This window comes from Oryctolagus cuniculus, chromosome 2 (assembly GCF_051225735.1).
Source record: "Oryctolagus cuniculus isolate XC-2025 breed Fujian yellow rabbit chromosome 2, ASM5122573v1, whole genome shotgun sequence".
Classification (NCBI taxonomy): domain Eukaryota; kingdom Metazoa; phylum Chordata; class Mammalia; order Lagomorpha; family Leporidae; genus Oryctolagus; species Oryctolagus cuniculus.
The window spans coordinates 85,781,104-85,789,302 of NC_142868.1; positions in this window are offsets into that span (position 1 = coordinate 85,781,104).

Below are 8,199 nucleotides of genomic sequence, written 5' to 3' on the forward strand. Positions count from 1 at the left end.
GTGTCTTGGAGTGTTTCCCCTATTTTTTTTTCCAGCTACTTCATAGTCTCAGGTCTTCAGTTTAGGTCTTGATCCATCTTGAGGTGATTTTTGTTTATGATGAGATGTTTGGATCTAATTTCATTCTTCTACATATATGCACCCATTTCTGCCAGCACCATTTGTTGAAGAGAATATCCTTACTCCACTGTATGGTCTGAGCACTTTTGTCAAAAAATCAGTTGGCTGTATGTGTGTGGATTAATTTCTGGGCTCTCTAGTCTGTTCCTATGCCAGTACCAAATTGTTTTAATTCCTGTAACTGTGTAGTATGCTTTGAAATCAGGTATTGTGGTGTTTTCAGCTTGATTTTTCTCGTTCATGATTGCTTTGGCTATTCTGAATCTCTTGTGATTCCGTATGAAGTTCAGGATTGCTTTTTCTAGTTGTGTTAAGAATGTCATCAGTATTTTTATAGGGATTACACTGAATCTTAGATTGCTTTAGGTAGTATAGACATTTTAATAGTATTGATTCTTGAAGAATTCAGCTTTTTTGTAAACTTCCAGATATCAAAATAGATTTTGATATATAAATGACACTGCCTCTATTTCTATAACCATTTCACCTGGACTGTCTAATCAGTCCTATGAATGTATCCCTAAATGTTGTTATTGAAAAACTGAATAGCTGCCTCATTATTAAGTACATGTTATTTAAGGAAGAAAAAAAATTTTGAATTGAGTGTTTAGGTTCCCTATCATTATAGAATTTCTTTTTCCACACTAGTCAGTGACTTATTCTAAATTGTAAATGTTTGTAAAGGGTTAATTGTCCTACATCAAACTTGTATTCTGTCCACTTATAGAGGAAGAGGAAGTGGAACAGGTAGAAGCTAGGTCTAGTTCATATGCCTATGAATCAGTAAAGACTAATGTAATGTCCCATGTTGATTTGATTATTTGATATATGGTGAAAACTATCTTTAAAGTCAAACAATACTTGTGTTAACTGGAAGATCACAGTGTATATTCATCATATTTTTCAGGTCAGATAGTTCTTACTGTGAGCAAAACAGTTAACATTTTACTGTAGGGTATTTCCATTTGGGTTCTAAAGAAAAGCATCTGTAGAGAAATCTATGCAATATATAATTTGTCCAGATTAGTTTTTATTTAAGGAAAGAAGTTCTGAAATGTATCTCAAAGGCAGTTACTCATCAATTGAAAGTCCTCCAAAAAGAGAACTGTTGGGAAACTTTGATATGTGGTGGTGGAAAAAGAAAAGCTTCCTCAGTTTTTTGGAGTGGATAACTTTAAAAAAAATACTTAATGGTTAAGTTAACTTGGTGCAGTAAAGATTAAACTTGTCAATTTTAACATTGCTGTTACATCTGAAATAAACTTACGTGATGTTCTGGTAAAAAAAAATAGTATTGATTCTTTTGATCCAAGAGCAAGGAATATCTTTCCGTTTTTTGGTGTGTGTGTCATTGATGATTTCTTTCATCAGTGTTTGATAATTTTCATTATAGAGATCTTTAAGTTCTCTGATTTAACTTTATTCCTAAATATTTGATTTTTTGGCTATTGTTAATGTTATTCTTATATATTTTATTTTTTGTAGCTCTTGTGAATGGAATTTTTCCTTCATTTTTTTCTGTGAATTAATTATTAGCATACAAATAATCTACTTTTTTTTTTAAAGGTTTAGTTATTTGAAGGGCAGAGATACGGGCGGAGGGGGAGAGAAGAGAGAGAGAGAGAGAGAGGAAAGATGTTTTTCCTCCACTGATAGTTCTCCAAATGGCTTCAATGGCCAGGGCTGGGTGCAGGGGCCCAAGTATTTGTGCCATCTTCTGCTTTCCTAGATGCATTAGCAGGGAGCTGGGTTGGAAGTGGAGCATCTGGGACTCGAACCAGTGACCATATAGGATTATGGCACTGCAGGCAAAGGCTTAACCTTCTATGCCACAGCACCGGCCCCAGCTACTGTTTTTTGCATGTTAATTTTGTAACCTCCAACTGGTTATCAAGTTGGTCCATCAATTCTGGCAGTATTTTGGTGGAGTGTTTAGGTTTTTCCATGTACAACATCATGTCAATCATGTCATCTGCAACATGAATAATTCGACTTCCTCTTTTCCAATTTTGATGCCCTTTGTTTCTTTATCTTGCCAAATTGCCAAGTGGATATCCTTGTCTTGTTCCAGATGTGAGGGGAAATGCTTTCAATTTTTGCCCATTCAGTATGATATTGGCTGTTGGTTTGTCATATACAGCCTTTAGAATTTTGAGGAATGTTATGTCTATACCTAATTTGTGGAAGGTTTTTTTTTTAAAGATTTTTTTATTTATTTGAAAGTCAGAGCTACACAGAGAGAGGAGAGGCAGAGAGAGACAGAGAGAGAGAGAGAGAGCGAGCTCTTTCATCTGATGGTCCACTCCCCAATTGGCCACAATGGCCGGAGCTGTGCCGAACTGAAGCCAGGAGCCAGGAGCATCCTCCGGATCTCCCATGTGGGCACAGGGGCCCAAGGACTTGGGCCATCCTCTACTGCTTTCCCAGGCCACAGCAGAGAGCTTGATCAGAAGTGGAGCATCCAGGACTTGAACTGCTGCCCATATGGGATGCTGGTACTGCATGCTGCGGCTTTAACCTACTGTGCCACAGCACCGGTCCCTCTGTAGTATCTTTTTAAGCTTTAGGAATTAAGGTGATGCTGGTTTCATAGAAGGAGTTTGGGAGAATTTTCTCCATTTCAAATGTTTTGCATAGTTTGACAATAATTGGAGTTAGTTCATCTTTAAATATCTAGTAGAATTCAGCAGTGAAGCCATCCAGTCCCAGGCTTCTCTTTGCTGAGAGAGAATTTATTACTGATTCAATCTTTGTCAGGGTTATTGGTATTTTCATGTTTCCTTCCTTCCTTTCCTTCCTTTCCTTCTTTCCTTCTTTCTTAGAAAGCTTTTATTTAATAAATATAAATTTCTAAAGTACAACTTTTGGATTATAGCAGCTTTTCCCCCGCCCCATAACCACCTCCCTACCTGCAAACCATCCCATCTCCTACTCCCTCACCCATCCCATTCTTCATTAAGATTCATTTTTAATTATCTTTATATACAGAAGATCAACTTACTATGTATCAATTTACTATGTAAATTTCAACAGATTACACCCACACAGACACACATAATATAAAGTACCATTGAATACTAGTTTTACCATTAATTCACATAGTACAACACATTAAGGACAGAGATCCTACATGGAGAGTAAGTGCACAGTGACTCCCGTTGTTGATTTAACAATTAATAATCTTATTTATGATGTCAGTAATCTCCTGAGGCTCTTGTCATGAGCTGCCAAGGCTATGGAAGACTCTTGAGTTCACAAACTCCTACCTTATTTGACAAAACCATGATTAAAGTGGAAGTTCTCTCCTCCCTTCTGAGAAAGGTACCTCCCTCTTTGATGACCCATTCTTTCCAATGGGATCTCACTCTCAGAGATCTTTCATGTAAGCCATTTTTTTTTTTTTGCTACAGTGTCTTGGCTTTCCTTGCCTGAAATACTCTCATGGGCTTTTAGCTGGATCCAAATGCCTTAAGGGCTGATTCTGAGGCCAGAGTGCTGTTTAGGACATCTGCCATTCTGTGAGTCTGCTATGTATCCCACTTCCCATGTTGGATTGTTCTCTGCTTTTTAATTCTATCAGAATAGATGATTCAGGGAGTTTATAATACATCTGATATTAGGAACAGATGGTAGCATAAAATTCTAATCAAAGGCAATTTTTGTAAGACAATGAGAGATAAAAGCCAGAGTCTTATGTTTGCCCTCAGTTTTTTATTAACAATTATTATTATTTTTTTAAAATACAGCATCTGATGAGACAGAAACCTACTGAGTCAGGAGGTGACTTCAGCCTGAGCTGTTTCCACTCACAGCCCTGACCAGTCTCATGCCTTCAGGGAAATCAATGGCAAGGTCTCTTCCAGAAAAGAAACATCTTCTGTGGTGTGGCTCAAAAAGTGTTAGTGATGTGATCAAAGGGATATATTTATTTCAACTCCAGGTTCTTTTTCATGCATAAAGACAAGCATTTTTAGTGCTGATATGTAGAATGTGCATGAAGTGATAACATTTATTTAAAAGGTGAGAAAGTGATTACACACATGCACACACACACACACACACACACACATGGATTGCCCCACACAGATAATTATCCTTCATGAGTAGGCAGTGGTCTAGAAGATTATTCAAAAGGAGTAGGGATGTGGTAGGGGAAGGAGAGAGAGAGAGAGAGAGAGAGAGAGAGAGAGAGATCTCCAGTTCCTCCAGCCACAATCTATGGCACAAGAGAGCCCCTCTTAGTTGTTGGTCTCTGTTATGAGGGAGGGGTGGTGCCTCCAGGAGTGAAGCCACCATGTGAAGCTCAATATCCACACATTTTCATTGTGTCCTCCCTGAGGTCCCAGATGAAGCTGATGCATCCTGGGAAAGAAGAGGGGGAGCATTTTGATTGACAATAGGAGGGTAGAATTACATGGGGGCTTGTGACTTACAGGTTAGCAGACCTAAGTAGCTGCCTACCTATCCATCTTTAGGAGCTTGATTTTCTTTGAATTCATATAGACACCAACCTGAACAATTTAGCAAGAACTCATGGAATTTCTCTTCCATTTATCTTTTCATTTTTCCCTCTATTGTACAATAACAACAAATATTTTTGAGAGCCTACTGTGTGAAAGACAACAACATTAGTGTGTTGTAAGCTTTATTTATCATCACAAGAGAGGCATGTACTATTATTATTCTTTTACTTTTGAGGAAACTGAGGCTAAGGGGAAGGTTGAATAATTAAATGTTAAGGATCTGGTAGTTAGCAAAAAAACGTCAAATTTAGGTCAGTGTTGCTTTTCATTTCTACTTTTTTTCTTTGTTAAGGGAAAAAAATAATCTCAAGAATGTTGGTCCTTTCTTCCCTTCCTCTATTTTCTTGGAAAGAATGGGTTGATTCATTTCAAGCGTGGAGAAAGTTTTACCCCTGAAAGCATGAGCCCTTCACCCTACACCTGTCTCATCCAGAGATGTGTTTTCTTTGCCCCCTTTGGGCCACTTAATTACATTCTCCCTTCTTTAGGAGGAAAGCTGACATGTAATTATTTTCATGATTAACACTCTTGTGCAGCTAATTGTAATTATGCCTTATAATCACAGTTATGATCGTCAATTACTCATTCCTGCTTCATTTGAATGTTTTTCTTTATCTCAGATTCACAAAGTTGATGGAGCTAAAATGCCTGCTTCTCTACACGCATACACACACACACACACACGCACTTTAAATCATATGTGGACATTCTTATGGTCTTCTCTGTTTGTGTTCACTTTATTCTTTTTTTTTATAAAAGATTTATTTATTTGAAAGGCAGAGTTACACAGAGAGAAGGAGAGGGAGAGGGAGAGGGAGAGGGAGAGGGAGAGGGGGAGAGAGAGAGAGAGAGAGAGAGAGAGAGGTCTTCGATCCTCTGGTTCACTCCCCAATTGGCCGCAATGGCCGGAGCTGCACTGATCTGAAGCCATGAGCCAGGAGATTCTTCCAGGTCTCCCACATGGGTGCAGGGGCCCAAGGACTTGGGCCATCTTCTACTGCTTTCCTAGGCCATAGCAGAGAGCTGGGTCAGAAGTGGAGCAGCCTGGACATGAACTGGTGCCCATATGGGATGCCGGCACTGCAGGTGGTGGCTTTACCAGCTACACCATAGTGCCGGCCCCTCACCTTATTCTTGCATATTCCTTTATGTGGAATAAAGGGTGTCTCGCTGGCCACCTTCCATTTGGAAGTCCTCTCCCTTCGGATGACTTGCTTTATGCTCCCTCTGTTCACCTTGCAAGGGAGGGAGGATTCCCGCCCTAAGAGTATGTGGATGGCCAAACACAGATTTGACAGACAGAGGAGATTGACAGCTTTTTCCTAGTCATAGAAAATCCCAGCCCTGGGGAGGTGGACACTGTTGCTATATGGGGCCACACAGTGACTGTGGACAGTTTGGACAAATGAGGACTGTAGGTGGCAGGCTGTGTGATATCAAGAGGGTAGGGTAACCCCTGGCTCTGTGGGCTGGCAGGGAACTGAACCTTGCTACTCTGGGATATGTAGTTATGGTGTCTGGTTCCCAGGATAAGGAGGGTTGTTTGACTGAGGGAGCCTTTTCCACAGGAACACAGAGGAGAGGGTAACTTGTGCTTAGACCATTGGAAGATATCAAGATATCAAGGCAACGTGGAGCACAGCACCTTATTTTAGGTCTTATTCCACACTGCTCTCCTATTGAAATTAGAACCATAATGGTATGAAGTGAAAAGGTACTAACACAGGCCCTGGAGATGGACCAGAGAGGTTTGAGCTCAGGCACCATTGCTTGCTGGCTCTTTGATCATAGGAAAGTTACTTAAAATTTCTGTGCCTTGGGAATAATTTGGCAGCTACTTCAAACAGTTGTTGTGAATATTAATCTTGTTGTATCTCAGCAATAATGCTCTCCGCTCAGTGTTTAGCTCACTGTGCTGTTCACAACATTTATTTGGTCTTAATAAATGAAAAAAAGTTTTAAATATAATTATCTAGGTAGTGAGACAGACAGAACTTCCATCCACTGGTTCATTCCCCAAATGCTCCAGGGGCCAAGGTTGGGCCTTGGAGCTAGGAACTCCATCCAGGTCTCCCATATGGGTCCCAGGAACTCAATTACTTGATCCATCACTGCTGCCTCCCGGGGTCAGCATTGGCAGGAACTTGGAGTCAGGAGCCAGAGCCAGGAATCAAAGCCAGGCACTTGGATATGGTATGCGGGCATCTTAATAGCTAGACCAAATGCCCATCCCATCTTTGGTTTTAATCTTTGGATTCTCTAAGTGCTAGAGGACAATGATATTTTCTGTATTTCTTTCCTTTTCAAGAAACTTAAAGGAAAAGATGTGGCATCCTATAGTTCTAGGTTGCAGAACTCAGGTTCTGGAACCCAGGCTGCGTGGTCCTCTATGAAGTATAATCCATGAGCTGAGGACCTCTCTTCTTGTCTCCATCTTGCCCTCAGAGTCTGGGGCCACCAGATCACTCAGATCATGGGCATGTCATTCCCTCCTCTGTTTGGCTGATATGCCATGTCCTGGGCTGCAACATGAGCATCTCCAGGGCTCTTGTTCTTCACTGTGCCCCAGAGACATGTGGTGTTGAACAACCAAAAGGCCCCAGCATTGCCCTTTTCTGTTGGCATCACTGCCTGATTCAGGGGTGCCTCTCCATCTTCTTTGGTATCAAAGGCTCTGCATCCATGAATCCACTCTATTCAAGACCCAAGTGATATCTTCCCAGGAAATGTTCCTTTATCTTCTCAGTAAGACAGGATGTTGTCCTTTCTTTTTCTTTCTTTTTTTTTAAAGATGTATTTATTATTTGAAAGGCAGAGTTGCAAAGAGGGGGAGACAGAGGCAGAGATAGTGCAATATCTTCCATCCGCTGGTTCACTTCCCAAATGGACGCAATGGCCAGGAGCCAATATCTTCGTCCAGGTCTCCCACATGGGTGACAGGGACCCATACACTTGGGCCATCTTCTGCTGCTTTCCTAGGCACATTAGCAGGGAGCTGGATCTGAAGTGGTGTAGCCGGGATGTTAACTGGTGCCCATATGGGATGCCGGTGCTGCAGATGCTGGCTTAACCTTCTCAGCACAGTGCTGGCCCTGACGTTGTCCTTGCTTAAAAGCCTCTATGTTTTGTTCCAACCCATTGTTGCAATATTGTGTCTTGCTGATTATATTTTTATAAATCTAAGCCTCATCTGCTCACCTAAGAGCTAAGTCTGGCATCTGGAAGGCACTTGATGCATTCATGCTTGTTAGCCTTCTAAAAATTGTGTATGCTGATCTCAGCAGATCTGTGCTCTAGCGCCTGCTGGGAGGGTGGAGATGATGTTGAAGATGGCACTCAGTCTGAGGTTGCTGATGGCCAACGTCTCCTCCTAAAATAAGGAGCAGAAAATAAGAAGACTTTGAGGCGCATGTCTCTCCCTCACTGCTGTGGATCTGTGGTGTGCTGCAAAGTCAGCTTGAAGAACCAGTGCCTGGGACTGGGTTTCCCAAGAGCCTTTTGAGATGCAAGATTGTTCTTTGTTGATTGTTCCATACAACAGCAAACTGTTTTTCAA